The following is a 25,733-nucleotide window of genomic DNA, read 5'->3' as shown; positions in this document are numbered from 1 at the left end:
TTGTATCTAAAACTTGGTAAAACGGTAGTCAGCGTAGCTTTCTGAATGACTGGTTTTAAGAGGCTCCTGCCTTTTAGTGCTAATTGCTATCTTTCCTCAGAGCACAGTTCCACAGCAGGTTGAGTGGTCACAACTGGAGTCAAAGCTCTGAAGGAAAGAAGAGAACAAGTGTCAGGGATGAGGGAACAGCAATGATCGGAAGTCAGCAAGAGGATTGAGGCGTACTTGCTATTAAGTGTTGTCCTTATTTAAGTATTAGATTAGCACAATTTGGGTAAAAAGATAACCTGCTTGGAGGTGTTTAAAATGGTCTCAGCAAATCATGCAGGAAAGGAAGAGGAGACAGTACTGACTTGGAGACCTAGACTGTCAGTGAGAAAATTAAGCAGAAATTGCAGGATTGTTGAGTTCTGTATTGCCCTATGGAGGAAAATTAATATGTGAAATAGTCATATCTAGTGCTGCTATGATAGGAAGTTCTCACCTGGAAGCAGGTAGGTATTTCTTAGCTGTTGTGAATGCACTTTGAATTCACCTTTATCTGTCCCTTTCTATAACCGCTTCCAGCAATCTCTGGCATGACCGTTAAAAGTGGGAGAACTGTTCCTAAGAAGTAGTCAAGTGATGCATGGCTTCAATTTCATCCTTTTATTTGTGAGCAATTGCAAGACTCCTAAATGGACATCTTTCAACTTTACTGTATTCATGTACCACTCATTATATGTGACATTTGTGAAGTCTGCTGAACATGTTGTCGTGACATGACAATGCAGTCTTACAGGGTTAAAATGTCATGACGGCATGGAATATAATTAGGAGAAGATGACTCTTATTTTGATGAGCCATAGTTGAGGCTCTTGTAAATTGTGTATCATATCCTGCACATTAAACTAGCTGCAGATCTGGGATTGGCATTTACATTCACCCCTGCAATTGGAGCTGATAGAATGATTCAAAAGAGATTTGTGAGTAAGTGTGTTGAGCTGATGTGCTCATTAGTGTGGTTATGTGGTATCAGGAAGCCTAGAAAGTGAGGCAGCAAATGGACAGCATGGCATGCGGCAATGTTACTTCTCCTTCAGCAGTTATACCCTGTCTCTGGTAAAGGTCAGCACAATTTAGCTTGTTACCCACATTGCTGAAGTGCATATGTAATGGAGAAGAAGGAGAAAAAATGACCATCTTCCTCCATGTTGCTCTTGTGCTACTTGAAAGTATGCTTTACAGGACAGTTCTAAGTATTTAAGACCATATTTGGATATCTCCTCCCCAAAACCCCAAACTGATTCTTTCTTCTAACGTCCCTTCTTACGGAGGAGAATAAAGACTGTGGTATTTATGTTAGGGAGTGAAATTTACAGCAATTGTAACAACTTCCAGCTGAGGAGTGAACTGTTAAGCTGTTTGGTTTGGGGTTTTTTTCCCCACCTGGTTTGAGTGCATCAACAATGCCTTTAAACACCCCAATAAACAAACGTGCATGAAGGAGTGCGTCATGTTGACGCAATTCTGCAGTCTTCTTTTCCAGTGCTTTCAAAACAAATGTCTGGAGGATTTGAGCTCTCTTCTCCTCCCTACCTGCTACCTTGCATCTTATAATTTTAAGTAATTCTAAGTAAACACCGTTGCCCGTCTAAGCATCCTGCTCAGTAGAATTACAACGTAGTATTACATGCTTTTCTGTCTCAGTGTATTGGTAAAAGTAAGTGCATGTCGCATCAGTGTAGGAAGAGCTAGAAAACAGCAAGCACTGCTGTCCCCAGTATATTCTGAAACAGTTCATACAATGAAGTCTGGAGAAGTTCACGGAGATGGGCATCTTCCAGTGGAGCCGGTGGCCCCCTGAGAGGTAAATGCTTAATTCTAGAGCTGTTTCCATGATTAGATCTTTGTAGTGTTGATTCTTGTTATGTAACAATTATTTTCTCCTGGCATTTTTTTTAATTAAGAAAAATCAGTTATTACCAGTATCTTACATACATTGGAATTACTTTTGGAGGACCGAAAACACAAAATAATACATCAATTCTGTTTTGAGTATGATGTTTCATAATTTTTCTATCATTTTCATCTCCTGGACAAAGTTAGAAGAGAACAATTTTAATTATTTATTTTATTTACTAGAAGGAACATTAATATCCTTTAATAGAATAATACATGGAGTATAGAGTACTCTGTAGTATCTTTTATCACAGCATACCCATAATCTACAAATAATTTGTGTTGTCGAACAATTTTGGAAGACCTGAAAGCACAAGTCAGAAGTTATGATATAAATTCCTGGTTTGGTAGTGTTTCCTATGGTTACACTGCATAATGTGTTTACTCTCTAAAGTGTTGGACCCATTTGTGAAATAGATATAATGCAGTGAAAGCAACATTAATATATATCGCTGGTTATGGTGCCATCGCCACACAAACTTTAGTAGTTTCACTGAAACAGATGAAACTACAAAGATTGACATCAGATTAAAGCTTGGTCTCTGGGAAGGGTGGAAATTAATGAAATACCTAATTCTGTACATAGAAAACTTGCAGAACAAGCAATGCTGTGGACTGTTGCAGGACAGAGAACTCTTTTCTACTGTTGGTTGATTCCTCTGGAATTCATGGCAATGTGACAACCTTTCCATTTAAGATCATTCAGCATCAGATCTGTAGAAACACATGTGTTCATGTTTTGAAAAAGTCTTTCACCATATATTGTCAAACACATTAAACTTCTTAAAGCAAAAGTGGGAAAAAAAACCCCGTTCTTATCAACACGTCTACTGTTTTTATGCACGTGTTCTTTGATGGCATAAAGTACTTGACGAGATTTATGCCTCCCACTCTCCTCAACTTTATGACTTCTGTTTCTATTACCTATTGTTTTTCAGGTATCATCTGTAGGAACAGTTGACATTATAACAACTTTTTAAAACACACTGTGTTTGATAACCTACCACATTCAGATCATACAGTTTGCATTCATAAATATAAACTGAAAGTTAATCTTTGTTGCTAAATCAACTGGTTAACTCCATAGCTTCAGTCACCCCTGTGTAAAATACTATGAAAATTATGGGTTTTGCTCAAAGGCTAATTTGTAGTGAAACTGGCTGAAGCAAAGTGCACGGGGAGACTTTTCAGGACCTGCCTTGAAACACTTCAGTCCTAGAGTTTCAGTGCATATATATTAGCCTTAAAATCCACAACAGAAAAGATAAATGGACATGTGAAATCACAGTACAGGCTCAGAGAAGAGTGACTGTAGTAGAGGTGTGCTACTAAATGAAAAAGACAGCTTTGCAAGGCTCGTGTAGACAGCTGTTAGTTAGAAGAATGCATCCCTCTGGAGCAAGTGAAAACAAAAATTATATGAAGCAGCAGGTGAAATGTCACATAAGAAGTTGAATGGGGAAACTTGTTTTCCTCCTGGAGAATTTCCAACATTTTTTAGCATTAGTGTCAACCAAGGATTTGCCTTTACTTCCAAGATAAAATCCTGCAGGTGAAGATCCCTCCTTTCCCCACTTTTTCAGCAAGGGAGGAACAGTTCCTAAATCCTGTTCAGCCTGTTCTGCCCCCAAAGAGCTGCCATCTTCTTATAGTAGATTGCCTGAGAATTTCTGGAGAATATAAATGGCTTTGGGGAATAGAGATGCTTCATTCTGAAACTGTATATCAGGAAAATACTCTTTCTGCTGTAACTTATCAACTGCTCTCTGAAAACGGCTAGTGGGTATTACGTTGGATTTCTTTTTATTTACCAGGTTGTAAAAGGGCAGACCTGTGACATACGGGATGATGGAGTAAGTTTTAATGTTTCTCCTGTACTCAGCACTATGGGCTCACGTGCTCTGCAAGCTTGGTGCTTGTCTAACTCAGTCCCTGTTGGTGCTAGTAATGAATTTTCATTTACTTTTTCTAGAAGCAGAAAACACTGTGTTCATTTCTTTCAGTTCTACTCTCCCATAACCTGCTTGTGTGCTTATGCTGAGGTGAGATAGGTTTCACAGGTAAGAGGGAGAGATGCTTCTACGATACAATTAAAGCTTAGGAAAGAGGAAGATAACAATACAGAAAAAAATAGTTCCATCGTAAACACCCCAAATACTTTCCCCCTGTCTTTTACTGGTGAAAAATTTCGTATGCTGGAAGTAAGGCATTGAAAAAGTAGTTCTTCTGGCCTTTTTCTGATTATCTTGACCTACTCAGCCCAAAGCTGCATGAAGATATCAATAGAAACAGCATATTGGGGAAAGAAAACCAGTTCTTCTTAAAGAATTTTTTCTTAAATTGCAGCACCTAGATACAGACTGCTCATGTGCATCTCTAGATTATAAAGTTCTGTATTTCACTGCTTGATTTCATACACCAGCATCAGAAGCCAGTGAAGGTGGCATGATTTAGGGGGACCCTGTCTGGTGACGGGCAGTGGAATCATCAGCACCAGGGCTGGAGACAAGAATCTGTCTCCGTGCCCAGCACTACGGGCAGGGCACTCCTTTGCCTCAGAAAATATGTGTGTGTGTTGGAAGTGGGAATTGGCTATTTAAATCACACGGGTAACAGCAACTTCTGATGAGCCAACTGTCTATCTTTCACCAAATGAACCTGAGAATGGATGAATTACAATTCAACTGTCTGGAGAAGGGGTAGGAAAGAGTTCTTCAGCACAACAAATGAGGGATAGAGGTGCACTAGAAGGCTTCATGGTTATTTTTACTAGTATATAAAATTATGCCAAAAAAATATTATTGGGCCATAGAATTCAATCATCCACACTTTTAAATCAACTGTCATTATCCCAAACAGTTTCCAGGCCTGTTTAAGGAACTAATATGCGGTAAGACTATTGCTGATAGGCTGTTTTGATGTAGCCACCCCGATGTAGCAGGACGAGTTTGATATTGGCATTCGGCCTTAGTGCCATAGAATGATCCAAGACATGTTTAATCTACATGCTAGTGTAGAAGAAGTCTGTTTCCACCTAGGAATTTACCATGCAGCGACTACTGTAGATGACGCCAGCTCAGAATGGCCACATGACTGCTGGGAATTGTGCCATGAGCCGTACCAATAACTGTTAGCTTTATACATCGGCTTAGCTCCTTCCCTTTGCCTTTACACTTTTTCAGTGCAGCCAAAGACCTGACCTCATCACTACTGTAGAGTAATAATATTGCACTCTTTAACCTTTCTGAAGCTTTTTCAAGTCCAATTTGCAAGATCTGGAGAAATGAGTTGTGGGCTGATGGCTTTCGGTCAGCATTGCATACAGATAGTCACTTAAAAGGCTTAGCAATGTGATCATATTTGTTCAAGAGGATTGAGCTAACATAGATATAAATAGCATTTATTCTTGAAGAGGTTGTCCCCTCTGGATGAAGTTCTTAAGAATCTGGTGAGTTATCATCCCTTCATTAGAGAGGTCAAGGATGATTACTTTTTGCATCAGTCCATTTATTTGCAGTGTAGGGCATGATCTGTCAAATGTTTTTTTTATACTTCTTTCTAGCTGAGAAGACAAGAATAAAATCAAGTTGTTAACACATCTAAGTAAGTCATTAATAAGGCTAATTACATAATTGCAAACCAAGTTCTTTTGAATCAGATTTTGATATGTGTGCTGCTGATCAAGTTTCATAGACGTAAGCAAGGTCAGAATTAGTTTCTCTTCAGGTGTACAAATAAGATAAATGTGTGAGAGAAAGGGGAAAGGAGAGGTAGGAAGGAAATCCACTAATAGGTAGGTTTTTTCCAGACATCAATGAGGTTTATAATGTAGATTCACTATTCTGCTACTGAGGTTGGAAAGTGACTTCCTAACATCGGTAAAGTAAACTATATTTAGTAGCAACTCTTAAAGGTGTATGTGCCTGCGAAGTGAATAATATTCTTTGTGAACACAATTTGCTTGCAATACTCTGTGTTGCAGGGTGACTCTTGTAGTGTACTTGAAGGGCTAAATCTAGTTCCTAGATTACTTCTGTGGAAAAACTGAGTGGCAAAAGCCCTCTAATTCAGTGTTTTGCTAGAAGATATTATCTGAGAGTAGCTTATAGGAATGATATCTTCTTTTAGGTTAATGCTAAATTAATAGTTAGTTTTTCATAGGAAGACAAAGAAAAATCCTTTTGTTCTACTGTGCTATACAATGTCCTATTTCCATTTGCTGGGCATTCAGCTATTTTTTTTTTTTTTGGCTGTCAAAATGGGATTATTTTCTCTCTTTGTTTTAATATTGGTACGGGCTACAATTCCCCTGTGAATATTCTGCTACAAAAAATTGTTTATCAGAACGTTATGTATTAATGTTGCTGACATGCTTCTAAAGGTCGCACTTAATAAACAAAGAACTGTGCCTACTGCCTATTGAATTGCATTTTAAATTAATGGATAATTATGCCAAGACTGAGATTCCCACAACACAAACCATATGGCATGCTTATGCTGGAAGATTCAGAAAAAGCATAATCTGAGGCTTTGTGTGTTTGATGGAAGAGCTTTTCCATCCCTCTGACTTCCTCTGTGATACCAGTGAAAATATTGGAAAGATACTGAATCATACGAAGGGTAGCAGGACTCTTAGTCTTGCATGTATTTACTTGCATGATGCACCTTCAGTTGCAATAGCTACAGAAGAGTAATGGATGCTTGGTCCCATGCATTATTTTGGGAATGGAGTGTATTTGGGAATGCATTATTTAAAATGAAGCCCAATGCCACGGAACTCACTGCAGACGGAGACGTCTGCACAGGCAGAGACACATCTGATACAGCTATTGTAACGGGACTAAATGTTTCTTAAATTAGACTAAAATGATCGTAACAGCTTCCATTGTCAAAGGCAGCTGTTCTGCCTGTACTCCAAAAAAAGAGCGGAAGGAAGCATTGCTGTCACCATAGAATATTAAGAGTCTGTTTTCAGTGTTACAATGTCTTTAGTAGTATGGTAGCAACTTCTGAGGTGCCTGTGTTGTAAAATGATTAACTGCAAACTACATTATGAGACAAGTAAACAAGGGAGCCTAAAATATGTGCCAGTCTGAATCTTCACCAGCACTACAGGTTGATCTGAAAGTTAGCAAAGCTCTGACCTATTAGCAGATTTGGGGAACACTGGTCAGGGTTGCAATAGCCAAAACCCCCTCAAATCAGTAAAAGGCAACTGAATGGCTTTTGTCTCGCTCAAGGCTTGTATTCCCAAATACAGTGCATTGTAGTAATTCACTCTGAAGGACAGAAAGGCAGAGATCAAAGTGGAAAGAACTGCAGAGAAATAATTACCATCGCATCCTCTATGGCACGGTAAGAAGACACTGTATGCCGGAGAAGTTAAATGTGCAGGGACTCAGCAGTGGGATCATTGTTATTCTAGATAGAGATCTAGATAGAGACCAAGAAACAGAGAAGGTAATTCAACCACCATTATTCTAAGAAACTACTATATCCTTGACATCACAGCCTCAGGAATGGTGTTTTCTGCCTTTGCACAGAATCATGTCACGGCATAGGAAAATAATTTTGACTGATTATAGTTATGCAAAATTTCATTAGCAGTAGTGCTACCAGTAGGTTATACAACCTGTAAACTTGATTCTAATATTTTAAACATAAAATAAACCAGGGTACATTAAAAAGAATGAAGAGGTTAAAATTGTAAATGGAGAGAAAACACAGCTGTAGTACTTCCCAGCTGAAAGTGTTGTTCAGGGGCTAGCAAATTTAGGGCTTGGATATATATGCACACACACATATACCTTGAGACCATGCTATTCTTTCTTCCTAGACCTTTGAAAGTGTAAATAGTAAAATCATGGATGTTTATTGGGATTTTACCAATGGGAAGAAAGACAGCAAATGGTTTTACAAGATCAGTACCAACTTTGGCAGCAAGTTAGTGCTGCACATGTCTGTAGCAGGAGGTGTATGGGTTTTTTTTTGATTGTTATGATTATTTTTCTTCTTCAGTTCAACTTTAATTTTGTTTCTCTAACAAAGGATGTAAAAAAGATGTAGCTAGTGACCTTGTGGAAGCAGCTTTCTCCTCTTCTATAGTCCTGCCTGAGTGGGGTTTTCAATTGAACCATTTTTCAGTTATAATGAAAAGAAAGGAATAATTAATGTAAGTTTGCTCTCCCTTCCATCCAACCAAATAATGTGCTTGTTTATTTTACCTATGTTAGTACTTATTAAAACACATCCTCATTCCCTAAGCCTCTGGGTGCATTTACATCTTTAGAAACATAATTAAACTTCAAACATTCATAGCTGTCTGTCCACATTTGATACTGCCAGAAGACAATCATTAGATTAATAATTTCCAACAAGCATATTACAGAAGGAAGCTGACACCGCTCTTGACATGGACTGCGTTCTGAGCACAGAGAGCTGTCTGTGTTCAAGTCCAGTGACTCAGCAGAGAGTGTGTGAGGGCAGGGAGGACGGTATAAGGGGTAACAAAAATTACCTCTGGTGATTTGGGGGTTCCAGGCATGATTGCTAACTTTGCATATCTCAGTTTTTGGATGCCAGCTGGACACTTCAGAATGGTCTGATTTTAGAGGCTATGTGGGAGGCATTCTTTAAAAATCAAGATTCTTTAATGTCCTGCAAAACAGATACTCTGAAATAGAATTACATGGTGTGATTTAGAGAAAATTTGAGCTACACTTTTGTAGGATTTTGCTTGTTTCCTTGTTTTTGCATGAACAGTGCCTCTCATTTCCCTCCAGCATTTCTCGAATGAAGAATTCATTAATTTATGAAGATGCTGAAATGGAATAAATAAAAAAGATTATATATAGATATCTAAAAACATGAATGTACTGTATAGCAACATGAGTTGTCATTTTAAAGTAGTGTGCCACATAGGAAAGGGAATGAAATTAAACCCACTCCCCATTACCTTAATGGCTGTTTTGGAGAACATGTATCGCACTGTTGCTCTTGCTTGCTCTCTTTTGAAAATCGCTCTCTTTCCCCCTTTTTGCTTATTATTTTTCTCTCTTCCTTTTGGTGTTTTGTCATTCCTTCTTCTAATTTCCTGCCTACCTCTCTCTTCTTCAGTGGGGCTTTGTTTTTCTATTTCCATCTCTCTGAATTTCTTTCCAGATCCACCAAAGGCCCTCAGGGCTGTGTTTCTGTGTGTCCCTCCTACATCCCCTGACTCATACTATCCCTCTGCTGTTTTATACTCTCACTTCTACATCTTCTTCCTGTCTTCCCCTATAATCTTCCTAATATTTTCCCTTTCTTCTTTTCATTTATGGGTTCAAATACACATTAATAACTTCTTATCGTGGCAAAACCCCAGTCTCTCATCCATCTGTCCCTAGCTTCTGCTCTCAGGCTCAGCAGTGAACTTCTGGGGGAAAACCTCTAGCCTGCTCTGTCAGGATGGGTCCTCTTCAGTGTATGTGAATCATATACCAGCTGAGGAGATGGCCTTCTCTCTGTCTGTGTCAGTGTCCTTCTCTGGCGCTGTAAGGCACAGTGTGACCTAGGGGACAGCACAAGCACGGGGGTGCAGCTGCGGCAGGCATCCCACATCCCTCATTACATGGTGCAACAGCAGAGTCCCTTGGCCCTTCTGGTAAATCTGCTTTCTCTTCTCCTGCAGAGCAGGTGGAATATGAACTAGCGACGTTGTTTCATTCCTTCCCTTAGCTGATTTGTAGCTTCAGGTCACGTTTGTTGTGAGATGGCTAAAGCACAGCCAGCAGCCGGCTTTTGAGACTGAGCTATGCCTGTCGCTACAGCAGGCACTGAAACACACAAGTTCCAGCAACCGAATGCCCTGTTAAATCCCATAGGCTTTTTGCTTTCCTGTTCAGAGCTCTCCTCTCCCAGGGAACAGCAGTTCAATATTTAGGATGCTGGCCTGGAATTTAAAAGAACTGCTTTCAAGTGTCTCCGTGCCACAGATGTGTTGTCTAAGTGTAGCTACTTAAGTTCTCTTTTCTTTAATTTCTTGACAGAAAAATCTTTCTTTACCTCCTAAGGGGACCTTTAAGGGCAAGGATGAGATTTTCTACAGACTATGGCTAAAGCGCTTAATTGCCACTGTAACAAGACCATATATAGACATGGTCTAGTTAGATCTGGTCATGGAGGAACCTTATCTTAGCTGTTTGCAGATAATGTTCTGATATGACATTCTTTCCTAGTGAATACAGCTGCTCCCCACCCACCCCCACCCCAGCATCCTTATAAAAAATTCAAGCAAGCACAGGTTGTCTATCATTATGTGAAACAAATCCAATCTTGGGAAAATGAGATATGATGAATACATGGAATATTTGTTTGTTGCTCAGCTGACACTATATTCAGCAGTTCGTTTAATTTGGATTCTGTCTGGGTTTTATCCATATTGAAAGGTATGAGATTCCAGCAAAAATGTGTGAAACAGAGCAGGCCAGTGTGTGATGGTTATCAGGTATTATAAAGAAGGTCATGGCCAAACCCATGAGAGAAAGGGGGTCCGCAGGAAAGAGTTCCTCTGAGACCTGTCCAATGTCAAGGAGGGAGAGGGGTGGTTTAACAGAAGCAGGGAAACTCTTCTGGGACCTTATCCAGCCCTAAATGGTACAAAAATATCTTGACTGTACCTCAGAATACAAGCAATATTATTTATTTTTAAAGAACAGACCTTTGTTCACATAATTTGAATCAAGTCATGGTTGAGGTAACTTATTGTTTTATTAATGGCATGTAAATAACTGGTAATTATTGACCTATACATTCAGGATCAGCATCAGCCATACAACAAATAAACCACAATAACAGACACTTCCAAAATATTAATAAACATCTATACATTTCTAAACATCCCTCTGAAGTAATCCTAAAAAATCCTACCCTAATTCTTGCCTCACCCTGCACAGTTACATGTATAATCCCTCCCTGCCAACCCATCCACACTCAGTACCAGTGGGCTGCAAGGACATAGCTCCCCTCCCCTGGGAGCGCAGGATTCCCTGCTTGCACACACCTCTCGCTGGGGCTGTGTATCCATGCTTCTCACTACCACCTGCCAGTCCACCAGTGTGAAAGCACCCTGCAAGTTAGTATATGCCCACTAAGGTGTGGGTTCCTACATGTTGTACCCAGCACTGTCAGGCCGCTGACTGGCTGCTCACCCTGAGGGGTGGAGGGGGAAGTTGCTCTGTAAGGCCTAGGCAGAGGCATGACTGTGCTGGTTGGGCAACAGAATTCTGTCCGTGCCAGACCAGGTTTTGGCTGCTCTTCTGCTTCCACTCCAGGATCTTTCCCCCATGTTACAGATGTTCATGTTTCCTATTGATTTTTTCTTTGTATTGAAAGTCAGTGTAATTCCCTGGTTGCTTTTTAATCTGGCCGATGGCCATCTTCTTCTTTAACCCCTTTCTCAGTAGCTACAGGATTTAGGTGCAAAGAATTTACAATCAGAACATTGTTCCACTCACGCTGACTAGTTTTGCTAACAAATAGGATTCAACACCTTGGCTAGTACCTCTGTAGTCTGTCAGGTCATCTTGTTCTGAGATAGCTTTTGAGACTGCTACATTATTCTGTGTAAACAAACAGGTATAGAAAACTTTTGCAAGCAAAAAAGCAAAAATGAAAAAAAAATTACCCATGAGGCATGTCTGTGAGTAAGGGCTAAAAGCACCTTGGCTTGGTCCTGGGAAAGCTTGTAGCGTTACCCTCTAGTTTGTAAGGAAAGCCAGTCTGAGGTTTTTCAGATGAGGCCTGTATTGAATCTTACAGCAGTTTTTCAGCTGTACAGCCCATTCCCCTGCCAGAAATGTCTGTCTCTCTGGAAGTGACACTAGAAGAGGACATGTGCCTGCATTTCAGTCCCTCTGGTTCATAGTCTGGCATCTTAATTCAAACCCTTCTCTCCAGCAGAGAGGCTGTCTTAAAGGCAAATAAGGAAAGGGTGGTGTTAATTGCCACCAGTTACAGGCTGAAGATGAAAATATTTGTGGGAAGAAGTTTGAATGAAAAGCTAGGAGCAGCAGCACCTTAAAACACACAAAGAATTATCAGACCTTTTTTGCCAAAGCTCTAACTTCCCATTAGTGAAGTGTAGCATTAGATAAGATTGGATATCTATATGAACTTCTGATTGCTTTAAATATGTCTAAAAGCTAGGCAATGATACTAAATTCTAACTGGTGCTAAACAAACATTCACAATTTTCAAATGTCTACTGATCTCTGTTGCATATTTTCAAAAGAAGAAACTTTCAGGTCTTATCCCTGAAGAGGATTCCTCTGTGACAAAAAAATGTCTGTTTCGGAACCCAACTAAACTTTCCAGAAAATAGGCAATTGATACATAGGAGAATAATTAAAGTCCACCCAAATGAAGATGAGAAGGGACCAGAAAGAAAGCAGAATTCAGAACTGTTAGTAGTCCCATTGCTTCTCCATATCGGTAGCAATATGAATAGCAGGCAAAAAAATGGAGATTTTGAAAAAAAGTAAAATGTCAGAGTGTGGTGAAAGTGTTGCAGGAAAATAAAAAAAAGGCAATACAGCCATTCTTTGTAGTTCCCTTTGTTCTCTTAGAGGAGCAGAACAGAGAAACCTGGAAAATATTTTGGCTGAGAAAAGATGGGCTAGTGGATTTGTACAACGAGGGAAGTTAAACTTGAAAGAGAACTTAAAAGTTACAGCTTTCTGTAGGTACATAGCAGAAAAGGCATCTTGCACTAGAACTCAATGACAAAATAAGTGAATTGGCAGAGTAGATTTACACGCTGAAAGCTGCAAAACAAGAATAACTAGGAGATCTTGTGGAGGCTGAAGAGATCCCCAGGAGAGGCATGGATAAAGATGTTGAGGGTACCCAGTGACTGGAGGGGAAACTACATGCTTTCTAAACTGAATTCTGCAGTTCACTAAAGACTGAAACATCAGAAGGAGAAACATTTCCCTCAAAAGGGAGAACTGGGGATGCTGCAATATTATCTAGTCATTCTTGAAAGGAACAGGGCCAGCCAACCAAAGGAACTGAAAACGTGTTTGAATTGGATCAGCTGTGCAACCGGCAGCACAGGCAGGCAGCAAATGCTGACAAATTCCATGTGTTCAGCTTCTCAGGTAATGTAGATTATAAATGATCATCCTAGTATCTGGACACGAGTGACAACTGATACATTTCTAAATGCTTTTGAAAGGAGTGAATTAGGCTGATTTTGAAGAGACTGCTGGCATTCTTCCATGTTCTTTTCCCATCACTCACAACTGTCTGAGCAAAAGTGTGGATTAAAAGGAAACTTTCTAGAAATTAAAAAAAAGAAATTGTCCTAGTGGCAGATTAATGGCTGGCTATGTGGTAGGGAAATGAGGATCCCTAGTGTGGAAAGAATCCATAGTTCCTGAGTGTGGATTGGTTAGGTACCACAGGTCACTCCTATGTTTATTTAAGGTATGCTACATCAGTAAAATTAACTAATGTTGGATAACTTCAAATTTGTAATTGTAAAGAAATTTTAGTATTTCATTATGAAAGCTAGCTATTTCATTGGAAATAACAGAGGAAACCTCAAGAAAAATGGTTAAAAGTCTCTGCTTTTGTAAACTTTTCCTCAAAGCATGGCTAGTTTGTAATCACCTTTTATTTCATACGAAAGCACTTATCGCCACATGTGCATGCACGAGTACAAAAACATACATATAAATGATATCTTAAAAATCGTTCATATGAACTTCTCAGGTAGAAAGGCAGCTAATTTGTCCACACCAGAACATGCTGTCTTGGTGTAGAAAATTATATCAGTCAAATACTGGCATTCAGGCAAGCAGTTTTACTACAAGAGTGTTTGGCTGCTTTGCTGCCATAACGACGAGAGATAGCTGACCAAGTCTGTGGTGGATCCCCCACCTTTTCATCAAAGATTAACAAAGGGATTACTGATACCCTGGTTTCTAATGGGGCTGGGGGAAATGACTCATGTCTATTAGCTCCACAAGTTATTTCTGGTTTTATAGACTGGTTCAAAGGCATGGAAGTATCCCAGATAACGGCACATTAGTACGGCACAGTGCACAAGCTAATGAGCCTTGCCCTTGGGGGAATTATTAGGCTGAGGGCAGTGCTATTTTGACATGAGTACTTTGCTCCCAGTATCATGGTTAACTCAATGATGCTAGCTTGGTGGGAGGGAGTGAAGTCTTTGAACCATCCTACATTATTACATGGTGCAGACTGGCTTGCAGTACCTCTAGTCCTGATACTTAGGTAATCTAAATTAGGTTAAATTAAACTTATACCAAATTAAATTAAATCAGATTGCTTCTGAAATTGTCTGTTGTTACATATTGGATCCATTTTCTAGTCAAGTCAATGAGTCATTCCACAGACTTCACTGGGTATTAGATCAGCCTTCAAACATTTTCATATAAGAGCAATAACAACAAAGTGGTGGAGGGAGGAGAAGGAAATGTAGACCAGCCCCCGGCTTGGCACATTAGGAAATTTAGACAGATATTGCAATAAGGCTACGCTGTCTTATCTTCAAAGGCAAAACAGAGAGTTAAGGCTCAGTTACGACAATCTATGCAGAGAGAGCTGCAGGGCAGGTTAGATGATGAGAGACTGATTTTCATGAAGAAAGATATACCAGCTGACAAGAACACAGATTCGTTTTAGAGAGTAGTGCAAAACATGCTGATTTTTTCAGACATTTCCCTCTAGCTATACAGAGACAGGAAGGACGTCCTAGGGAAAGGGGTGTTAGCTTTAGTTCTCAAGAGACCCCACCTGAATTTCTTGTTCTGCCACAAACTTTTTGTGAAAACTTGAGCAAATCACTTAGTCTTAAATCCACAAAGCTTATTTAGTCTTCCTAGTGCCTGTTTCAGTCCCTCGCTCCCATTGATTTCCAAGTCACAGTGTTTTTGTATCAGTGGACACCGGGCACTTTCTGATGAGTGCAGTAGCTAAGCACCCTTACAGATCAGCCCCTCAGTTTTCTTTCGTTTCAATTCCCCCTCAGTAAGAGAGGAAAAGAGGTGCTGAGAATTGCAGCTGTTATTCAGTGTAGCTTCAAATGCTGGGGTTTTGGAGAGTGATTCCAACTCTCTGTTTTTTTGCTGAGGGAGAGGTTAGTACAAGGTTTTTTCTAGTTGCTGTGGGTCCCATGTTGCAAGGGCAACACTGTTGGGGTGTAGTGGTGATAAGTGTATTTAAAGAGTGTGAGACTACATAGGTAGTGAAGGTAAGCATCTGTCTAGTCTTATCCACCTAAGAGTGTTAAAAACAAAGAGGCTGTAGAGGACCAGTTCTGAATTTCTTGGTGTTGCCATCAAGGGTATGTCTATATTGCACAGCACCATGCCATATAGCCTGCGTACTTGGGCTGCCTCCTTCTGAGTGGAGGCAGCTATTTCAGCATACTAACAAGCCCTGCAGCAAATCCTACACTAATGTGGATACCGAGGTTTTTAGACCTGGCTTTACTCATTGAAAGCCAGCCTGGGATCTCCGTAAGGTCCAGTATATATGGAGATGCTTCAAGTATGCATGATGTGCAGGTCAGCATCAGACTTGGTCTCAGCAAATTCCTGATGACTGAAGGCAACGTTTCATTACTTTGAAACAATTATATTTTGTTTGGACAATTGGTCTCTAAACCCTCATTATAAAGCTCCTATATCCACTAAAGGGTCGAGGAACTGCTTTTTAAATAGAGGCAGACAGGTCGTCGGCTGTGTAAATCAGTGCAGCTCCCTTTAAATCAATGAAGCTATTCCATTATACTTAAGGTGAGGATCTGACTCAAAGACTAATGGAAGAGAGGTGACACGAAGAATGAGATTTTTCTAAAGCTTTCAACATTAGTCTGACTCTGTGCCCATTTCCTTTGAAAGTAAAAGTCTTATTAAATTCAGAGGGAACAGAGCAATGCCAAGGCTGAAAGCTGTTTGAGAAATCCCATCCCTCAGGCCAAAAGTGCCTCAGATTGCTCTCTGGTGAGAGGTGATTGACTGTGAGGGTTCAACAGTTATGCAGGGTCCTTCTTGGTCAGCAGTGACAAGGCTGAAAAACTCTGTATGACTCGAAAACCAGGAGAGGAAAGCCGAAACAAACTGGTTGACCAAAAAGTAGAGTTTTTCCACTGCATCCCCAAGTGCTGAAACAGATAAGCTACAAAACCTCATATTCTCCCAGGAGTCTAAGATGTCAGTATCTAACTGATCTGAGAGGAGGTTTTTGGGTATCTGCTTCCGTGAGGATTTCAGGTGTTTAGGGCCAAGCTGTTCTGTGTTAAAGCCAGTGTTACTATATACTTAGAAGCATGCCTAGTATGGGGAGTGAGGGCTTGTTTTTGAAGGAGGGGTGGGATGGCGTCAATATACATTGAAATGCTCAGTATCTTTGCTGATCAAGAGTGGAATCTGAAAGCTTTCTAGTCTTGGTTTGATTGATCTTCACTGTCCTTGCTGTATTGGACCCAAGCTCCAACAGGTGCTAGGGCAACATAACTAACCCAAAGAATTTAGTTAAAGAAAAGGTGTCAAGCAAAGGGGCATGAGCAGACACACACACAAAAAAAGGGTCCCCCAAAATTTTAGCAACCCTCCTCTCAGAAGACCTTTTCTGTTATGATACAAAAAAAGAAATTCTTACATTAGCTTCTAAAAGAGCAGGGAATGGGTTAATGTAACTGGAGAAGATAAGTGTCAGGATAATTTTTTAAATACTTTTTCTGCTAATAGCACTGAGCCCAAAACAGCACCAATGTGTTAATGTAACTTGATCTAGATGATTATATAACAGCATAAAGACATTTTGTTTATCTGCTGGCCTCATCATCATTCATTTGCAGTATGTTCCAACTGACTACACTATGCATCAGTAGTTGTGTTCTATATGCAATAAAATTACCATATTACATGTTTGCATTCATATATGTATAAATATTCGCTTCATGAAGACAGGAAACTTTACACCATTCTCTCGCTTTGCAAGTGCTTTCACCGTGGAAACAGGTTCACATAGGAATTGTTTCAGGTGTTGTTAGGCTGCTGTAGTTTTAACTCAAGCAGCTATGGTTAACTGAGCAACCAGTAGATTCTTGACAAGAATGCAAAGGTATCCCTCGATAATGGTTACTTACCTCAGTTGGCTTTAAAGGGACTTTCTGAAAGTGTAAGGGGTCGTTTTTCTGAATAAGGGTCTCAAAATGTAGAACTCAGATATTCCTGACCCGTGGTTCACAGACAACATACTGTCTGTAGGACCTTCTCCATTACCCACTACCCTAGGGAATAAAAATGTCAAAACGGAAGCTGGCAGGCAGAGAAAAATACAGTATTGCCTGCAAGATGTTCCTGCGTTATGGCTGGTGGGCCAGAAATGGGAATAGTATCTGTGTGGAAGTGGGCTAGTGCAGGACACAATTTTTAGCTTGTACTGTGTAAGCAGCTCCCCAGCTCTCTGGGGTTCTCTGTGACACAGACAATTGTGCTGGCACAGACGGACGTTCAGGAGGCCATACTTAAATGCTGTAATTTAGGGGAGCATACTGTGCATGCTATGTTTTATAGAAAGCAGATGAATCCCTGCTCTCAACAGTACAATCAAACCCAGAATACTGTTTCCTGTTTGGAGCTTTAAGTGGTGCCTCCACATATCATTTTTGATAACTTCTCAGTTTGCATCAATAATGAAATCCTAAAAAGGAAGAGAAAAAGGAAACATCTTTAAAAAGTTAAGAAATAAGCAGAAAGTACTGGTTTGGGTTGGAAACTTTAATGTTAGCATTCGTATCAGAACACATGCAGTGCCAGTTCTTTGTAATTACAAAAAAATAGAAACTGTAGGCATGGGGGGAAAATATGAAGTTGGAAGTACACATGATGAGAGACATAATGTTTAAATTATTATTATTTTTGTAATTTCCCCTTTAGTGTTCCTCTGACAGAGGAGAGCATATTTTTTCACTTCTTTTTAAAGTTTCACTAATTGTTTTGTTTGCTTCGTTCAGATTCTGGAGAAATTTGGTAATCCTAATATCACTGCATGGCCCAAAAACAGTAGCCCCAAAATGGAAGCAGCTTATTATGAGATGTTATCTTCACACCAAGGGACATTTCAGGGAAGTAAATAGCAGTTTGTGGAATAAAACAATTGAAAATATGCAAGTACACTCAGCAAACAGATGGTGTTTAGAATGAGCTGGATTCCTTTTTCTTAGCTCTAGCTCAAAATATTTGATTAAAAGTTCACTTTGCAGTTTTTTCTCCCCTAATCCCTTTGTAAGCTGTAGTGGTCTGGAAGGTTATCTGCCGTCTCAGCTTGAACATAGGCTTTCATTTCTTGAGTATGATCTTACTTCCAATTAGACCATATAAAATTCCAGATATGCTGTTCTATTAAAAAAGAAAAAAAAAAAAACCACCCAGTTCTGTAGACCGCAGTCTTTGGATTCAGGAAATTATACTCTAACAGTTCCAATAAGCCAATGGGGTGTTTCTGCAAGAAATTATAAAAGCTAATATTAAGCCTGGTTATGATGAAGCCCATTTGTTCATGGAAGGCTACTTTTATCAGAAGTACAGAAAGATTTCAAACACTACTTCAGATTTAGAAGGGTTAATCCAGTGGAAGACAAATCTAGTGAAAACCAGCCAGATCTATCAACTGAAATTTGTAGATATTAATTCCCTTTCCTTTATCCTATTGTATTAAAGGAACAGAAGTTTGTTTATGGTCAATAATTAGCGTATGCCTGAGTTATGGAGGGACTCGAAACTAAAGAGGAAGGGGATTTCTGGTGTGTATTGGTTTGGGACAGAAGAGTTTTACCTTGCTTTTTTTATTTTTAGAAATGATGACCAAGATAGCCAAGATTACAAAATTAGGAAGCGTATGGAAAGGTTGAAACAATGATCTTGAAAGAAAGGAGTGAATACAGGCCCCAGCTAGCAGAGTGTCTGTATCCATGCATAGATATGTGCTACATACTAGGTTTTGTTTCTGAAACAGGGAGGCATTGGAGGGGACACAAATTGTCCTAGTACAGGGGAAGAACATTTCAGCTACATGCCTTGCCTCTGGTGAAATTACAGATAAATGCTTTTAACTGCAGCTTGTTACATGTCTTATGGCCATTTATATGGGACGTGGTTTTGCCTGTGGATGTTGAATGTGCTGCTTGTGCACCTTGTCTCTTCTTGGTCCTGTCATAGTGCACCTAATGTCATCTTCAAAGCCAAACTCTCCACCAGGTCTAGCCCAGACCAGCCCTAGACATGGAGTCAGCCAGGAGAGCACCTAACCCAGGATGTGAACAGTGGCCCCTGGCCCTGCCAGCCTTTCCAGAAACTGTTCTGGGCAGCCCCACTCTCATGGTGATGCCCTTCTCATGAGCATCCTGAGCAAAGCTGCCACAGTGGGCCAATACACACCCCAGAGACTGCAGCTACTCTCTGTCACACTGTGTCCCTGTGCTCTAGTGTGCTCGCGTGCACAATGCTCTTGACACGACGCCATGGCCCAAGCATGGCATCTAAATCCTCTTGCTCAGTGGGCTAACCGCACTAATCCCACTAGCTGGAAGCTCATCCTTTCTCTTCTTTTCTGATTATACCAAGGCCTGGTGTGCTGGGTTTGCTCTCATACTGGAAGAGCTATGTCTATGGCAAACAGGTCCTAAGGGATGAGCCCTCTGGGCTTACCTCCATTACGTGTCCTGAATCAATGGCCTTGCAGCCCTGCTCAGCCCTGGTACCTTGGCCCATCCTTAGTTATTCACAGGCAGTATCCACCTCGGCCACGGGCAGTGCTGGCCAGTTGCGAAGTCCAGGGTTGTCAGGAGGCCCTTGCAAGGCTTAGAGCGTTACAATGGCAGCCATCAAGCATCATGCCTCTTGCCAGTCAGTGCCACGTATGTGCGTTCAGCAGACAGGGTTTTGCAAAAATAGCTAAAACTTGCTCAGGTGCACTTTCCTCTCTGACTCTTCCTCATCCATCCCACTGTTTCTTCCAGTTTTCACTGGAAGCTGTGCTATACCATTTTGAACAGGTAATGGTACATCCCACATCCTGTATGCACAAGGACACAGGCAGAGAGCGATCCAGTAAGGGTGATAATTCATTTAGGGAAGTATGAGAGGAAGGGGAATGGGGAGAGGGAAGGTAAGAAAGAGGGAGAGGGTGAGAGAGGACAAGAAAGGCAGGCAGAGGCAGAGACAGAGGAAGAAAGAAAGGGAGAAAATAGGAGAGAGGGAAATGCCATGACATGTACAAAAGCCCAGGGTTTTCTGGAGTGGCCTTAGGGGCCAGTACTGCAGGTGATGAAATATCACTCTGGCAGAGAATCTATTTGTGGACATTATTATTTTTGCACTGACATTCTGGTAGAGAGGAAAAGGCAATCTATCTAGCTGTTGGTACCCATCACTAGAGATAGTTTTAAGACTGTTTATTTCTTTCTTCCATGCTGTCACTCTTCTGGGCAGGTTTGTTGTTTGGTTTTGGTTGTTTGGTTTTTTACATTTCCTGAAAAGATACACCCTCCCCTCCAGTTAGTGCATCTGTCTCGTGCTTTTTAATAGCCAGGTCTCCCAGGTTGGACTGCAGTACCCAAGTTGCAATAATGGTGTCTATTTTGGAGACTATTCATGGTAGTCACATAGCTTCACCACAGAATCAGGTTCATAGGAATTAACAGAAACAAAAAGTAAACTGTCTTCCTGTACTCTAAGATACGATGACAGTACTCCAGAACAAAAATAACTGTTTGTTGTGAAAATACAAGCTTTGTGGTTTTTCTACTGTACTTCAAAGTACAAATTCTGATTATAAAGAAAGCAAATAGTTTCACATATAGAAAATTTTGTGAAAAAGCTGCTTTTCTAGCATGAAAGGATTTCAAAGGAAAATTTTTACTAACTGTGATTGGCACAACTCTGTTGCCTTTTATTGATAATGCTTGCTACAGAAGCAGTCCAGAGGCCCAGAAATTTTTTTTGTAGGTTGGGGAGATGGAGGCAAATGCACCAATTCAATATTCCAATATAACACTGTATCCTGTGGCTGTCAAAACTGGATCAATTAGATTTGATATTTTTTTCTACTGATGGGTTCATAGGACGCAAACTTGCATATGCCACTTAAGGATACATTATTTAAAACTGGAATTAGCAGTATGCAGTCAGAGCCACAAAAATAGGATACTTATCAGAAACCATGCTTGTAACTCACATGATCTGGGAGAAGCAAATGTGGAAATATATCTTCATAAAAAATTCACAGAGTCACAAATTGTGCCATCTATTTCTGTACACTACATTTTTGTTACTCCTGGAGAGAGAAGGTCTTTTTATTTAAAGTAATTGTTGTTGGTTTTTCAGAAGACATAAAGTATTCATCTTCTCCCCTCTCCTGCTGCCTTTTAGAAGTAGTCAAAGAACTGAAATTAATTAAGTTCTGACCTCATGTCAGCATTGTATATCATAATTAATGGAAAACAACATCCTTGAGGTCTAAGATCTGCACAATTAAAGTCAGAAATCTGTGGAAAAGACAAGCTTAAAAAGAGTGTTGGGAGTGAGAGTTTTGAATAGTTGAATGCCCCTGCATGGGGAGATGTAGTCACTGAAAAGTTCGCCTAACGTACACAGATACATTTGCATAAATCCCTTTGTTCTTCTGTTCAATTACCTTTCCATTTGCCTCCATGGAGTTTGCTGTCTCCAAACCATGTATGCTTCTCTCATTTATTTTGCACTTACATGTTACAGCCCAGATCCTCTCAAAAACAAAGATCCGTTTGGATAACAGAGATAATCAGGATGCATCCTGGATCCAGTCCTGGTGTATGCAAAACAGCCTTTCTTTATCTTATAGCAGCTGTTATTGGCTGTCAAGAAAAAACACATGCCAGTCAGGACACGGTTTTCTCTGCCTCACTTCCTAAAAACCCTGATATGTCAAGATCTACTAGCATGAAAGCTATGAGGTTTCACTGAATTTTTCCTTATTTGAGAGATCCGTTAGACTGGTAAGGCTGGAAAGTTAGATTCTGCATTTTGCTACTCACTGACTTACACTATGGTTGTTCGTTCCTATACTCTAACCTCCAAGCCTTTGCTTCTTTTGCTTTGCAAGTCTGGTAATTTCTAGATATGTGTCTTTTGTTTTTAATGCCACCCTGCTTATCTCTTCATTTTAATAATTTGATATAAATTTTGGGTTGCATAGCTCAAAAAGTAACCAGGTACTCTAGTGTCAAAAGTCAATATAATATTTTTTGTTTGAAAAATGCAGTACTCCTCCTTTTTCCATTTCCATTTTGTCCTTAAAAATAAGTTGAAGAAAAGTGATATATGAAAAACAAAAAGATTGACTATTTTGTTCTTCAATTTTATCACAAAAGCGGACAAAGGAAAAATTAATTAAAGCGAGCCTTGATTTTCCTTTAAGAACAGTTAATTCAAAAGCCTGGTTTAAAGTGTTTTGATGTCTTCATTGTTTTTCATTATTCCTCTGGGCTCATCTTTAATACTCTTTGGTACAGTCTCCCTTTCTACTGATTTCAGTCAAAACCCCAATCATTCTCCTTGAATGGTGCTTAAGGCATCATCTTTATTTTTATTGTTTCTTTCTATTGTCTTTACTGTGATTTTGACTTCTTTTTGGCCAACAGCACCTTTCTCCCACAGTTCTTTTATACTAATAAATGATGTCCTTCCTGCTGAGTCCTCCTCCTCCATACTATCTTTCAATTTTAATTCCTCAGTCCTACTGGCATATTCTTAAATGGATACTTGGTCACTTATGAATGTATTACCTGAAGGTAGTTCATTTCAAAAGATGTTTAATGGGAGATGACAAGAACTCATCATTTAAAGAAGTCACAACCTAAGTGCATATTTCAGTCGTCTGTATTTTAAAAACTGTGTCTGCCAGCTTGTCTTTTCATTGAAATTGTGAATTAGCTCATCTGCTTGTGTACTATCCCTGTGTTGAAACTGGAAACCCTTTTGCATAGTCCTGGTGCAAAGGACTTTTGCATGTTCTCATTTAGGATCATCCCTCCGGTTCACTTTTCCCTCCACTGGTGCAAGTTTCCTTAGCTTCCTGCCCATCGCAATCTTCCAAGATCTTTCAGAGGCACTTTGGATGTTACTGACTTGTCTCCTAACACAAAGTCTAATGGTATAATTTTGATTCACATTTCCTTTCTTGAAAATATTCTTCAGTCTCCAGCACAGGTTTCTGTTTTATTACTCTAATTCTTTCCAAGTGAAGTCTTATCTTAACCTTGTCTATCAGAAGTACAAGAGCTCAAATAACCTTAGAATGCTGTTCTGAATATGTAATTGAGAGGATGTTATCCAGGCCTTCTTTCTTCAAGAAATTTAAGATAATGCTCTTTCCCTTCAGTAGCCTATAGAGCTTCCCTTGTCTATGTATATACTCTTATCTTTCCTTCCTACCTCTTCTATTATCTGTCATGAAGCCATTCTTAAATTTCTCTCCTCTGGCTTCCAAATTCCTTTCATATGTAGTTGTAACCCAACTCTGCATTCAAACCCTTATTTCTATTTTGCAAAGCTTACTAGTGGTAACCCATTTCTCTAAAAATAGGTACACTTGTTATGGGACTGATTTTGCTTCCCTCTGTAATATTAAATAATTTAATAAGTCGTTCCTGCTGAAATCTGTAGAACTTCTCTCTGGCATGGATGGATGGATCTGGCACTTCCATACTATCCTATACAGTACATGGTCATGTGAGAAACAAAGTCAGTCTGCTAGATTATTCTCTGGATAGGCCAAGGTGGTTTTATTTCTGAATTATATTCTCTATTTTCAGTAAAAGTTGCCTAGGACTGAGACGTATTTCTTTCTTGTGCCTTAAATGTCCCAAAGGACATTGTTCACACTTAACAAATACTGGTTACTACCAGTGGGGTGTAGCATTAATAGCAAAGAGAACAGAAAAAAAAAATAGTTCCATAAAACGGTTACAATGAGGACATACAAAAACCGTCAACTGTTTCAACTGAAGAGCATACTGTCATTCTGGAAAGGTAATTACACGAACGAAGGCAGAGGGACAAGTTATTGAACTACTAGTTCACTTCAACTTGCCCCTATCCTGTTTTTAAATAGCAGCACAAAACTGGCAAGATTTGTACAGAATTACAGGGAAAGAAGCCTAGAGGTACAATAGCGTGGCAAATGTCAACAGTCGTCTCTCAACTGTTTGGGCTTTCACTTTATTTTCAGCATGCTGCCAATTCTAGCTGACATTGCTGCTTTCTGGAAGGGAAAAGAAAAGCTGCTGGGTTTGTTATCACTGTTGTTCAAGCCACTGAAATAGGACTAGCTACAGCTTTTGTTGTTGTTCTGTTTAACAGAGGGCTTGGAAACAGTATGCTTACAAAGTACCTAGAAGTCACTGAAATTACATTTCCCTGGTAACTCTCATTAAAGTTGTCTTAGTATTTCCTCTACTGATACTCTTTTTTTTTTTTTTTTCCAGTGGGTTATTGAACAAGAGAATGGTTTCCACAACAGTAAGGAGGGGCTTCTGGCTCATCCTTCCCTCTTTCCAGACATCTTAAGCAAGAGTGCAAAAGTGACAATACATTTCCACTCATGAGTTAGTCTCCTATAAAGGATATGTGAAATCTGTATTCAGGAACATGCAAATACAAATGTAGTGAGGGATGCCCATCATGGGGAAGGGGACAGGCTTTGGATCACAGAATCTCAGACTGGTAGGTGTTGGAAGGGACCTCTGGAGATCATCTTGTCCAACTCCCCTACTTGAGCAGGGACACCCAGAGCAGGGGGCACAGGAACACATCCAGGCAGGTTTTGAATGTCTCCAGGGAAGGAGACTCCACAGCCTCCCTGGGCAGCCTGTTCCACTGCTCTGTCACCCTCACAGGAAAGAAGTTTTTCCTCACTTTTGGGTGGCACTTCCTGTGTTCGACCTTGTGCCCATTGCCCCTTGTCCTGTTGTTGGGCACCACTGAAGAGAGTCCGGTCTCATCCTCCTGACACGCACCCTTTAGATATTTATACGTATTGATGAGATCCCCCCCCAGTCTTTTCTTCTCCAGGCTGAACAAACCCAGGTCTCTCAGCCTTTCCTCTTTAAGAAGATCCAGTGCTTCAGGCTCGAAGGAACTATTTTATCATCTATGGTGGCATACCACCTCTTACCAGCTATTAACTTTCACCTGATTGCCCTTGTACTAGGCTCGGGTTTAGGGCTGACTAGAACACAAGGAGAATACCTAGTTCTGATCTGAAAACATCCACTGTTCTCCTTTGTAGTTTGCTTTAGTGGGTTGACCATACTTTATTTTTAAAAAGTGGGTGATTTATTTCTCAATTTGTCTGGTTTCTCTTTCTGAATATTGTAGCTATGTCTTTCCTTGCTTTAATAATAAAGGTGCTGGTTTAGCACCTTACATTTTCTTCCAATGAACATATTTATATGCTGGCATTAAGTCAGCTGTCAATCTTTTCTGCTGATAAAGTAAACAAACTGAACTTTCTAAGCCTGCTACTGTAAAATATTTTCTCCATTCTTGAAGTAATTTGTCTGGCATTTCCCTACCCCCTCGCCAGTGTTTATAATATATTTTAATGTGTGTATTAAAAATGTATGAAGTTTTCTAGTATCAGCGTCATTAATGTGACAGAGGTAAATCATTTCCTTATATCCAGTCTCCATGCTCTAGCATCTAGTACATAAGAAATGTACTAGCATTTCTTACCCC

At 40.0% G+C, this 25,733-nt stretch overlaps 1 long non-coding RNA gene across 1 annotated transcript in view; it reads left to right on the top strand.

Moving 5' to 3' along the window:
- Nucleotides 1-1,780: 1,780 nt before the first annotated feature.
- Nucleotides 1,781-25,733, top strand: part of LOC142052155 (uncharacterized) — a 188,914-nt gene continuing 164,961 nt past the window's right edge. The window contains exon 1 of the long non-coding RNA XR_012658742.1: nt 1,781-1,849. This is a non-coding gene — a long non-coding RNA (uncharacterized LOC142052155). The remainder of the gene's footprint in view (nt 1,850-25,733) is intronic.

The sequence above is a fragment of the Phalacrocorax aristotelis genome, chromosome 1 (genome assembly GCF_949628215.1).
Source record: "Phalacrocorax aristotelis chromosome 1, bGulAri2.1, whole genome shotgun sequence".
NCBI lineage: Eukaryota > Metazoa > Chordata > Aves > Suliformes > Phalacrocoracidae > Phalacrocorax > Phalacrocorax aristotelis.
Note: the sequence above shows the minus strand (reverse complement) of the source record. Positions and strands in the feature narration are given on the sequence as shown.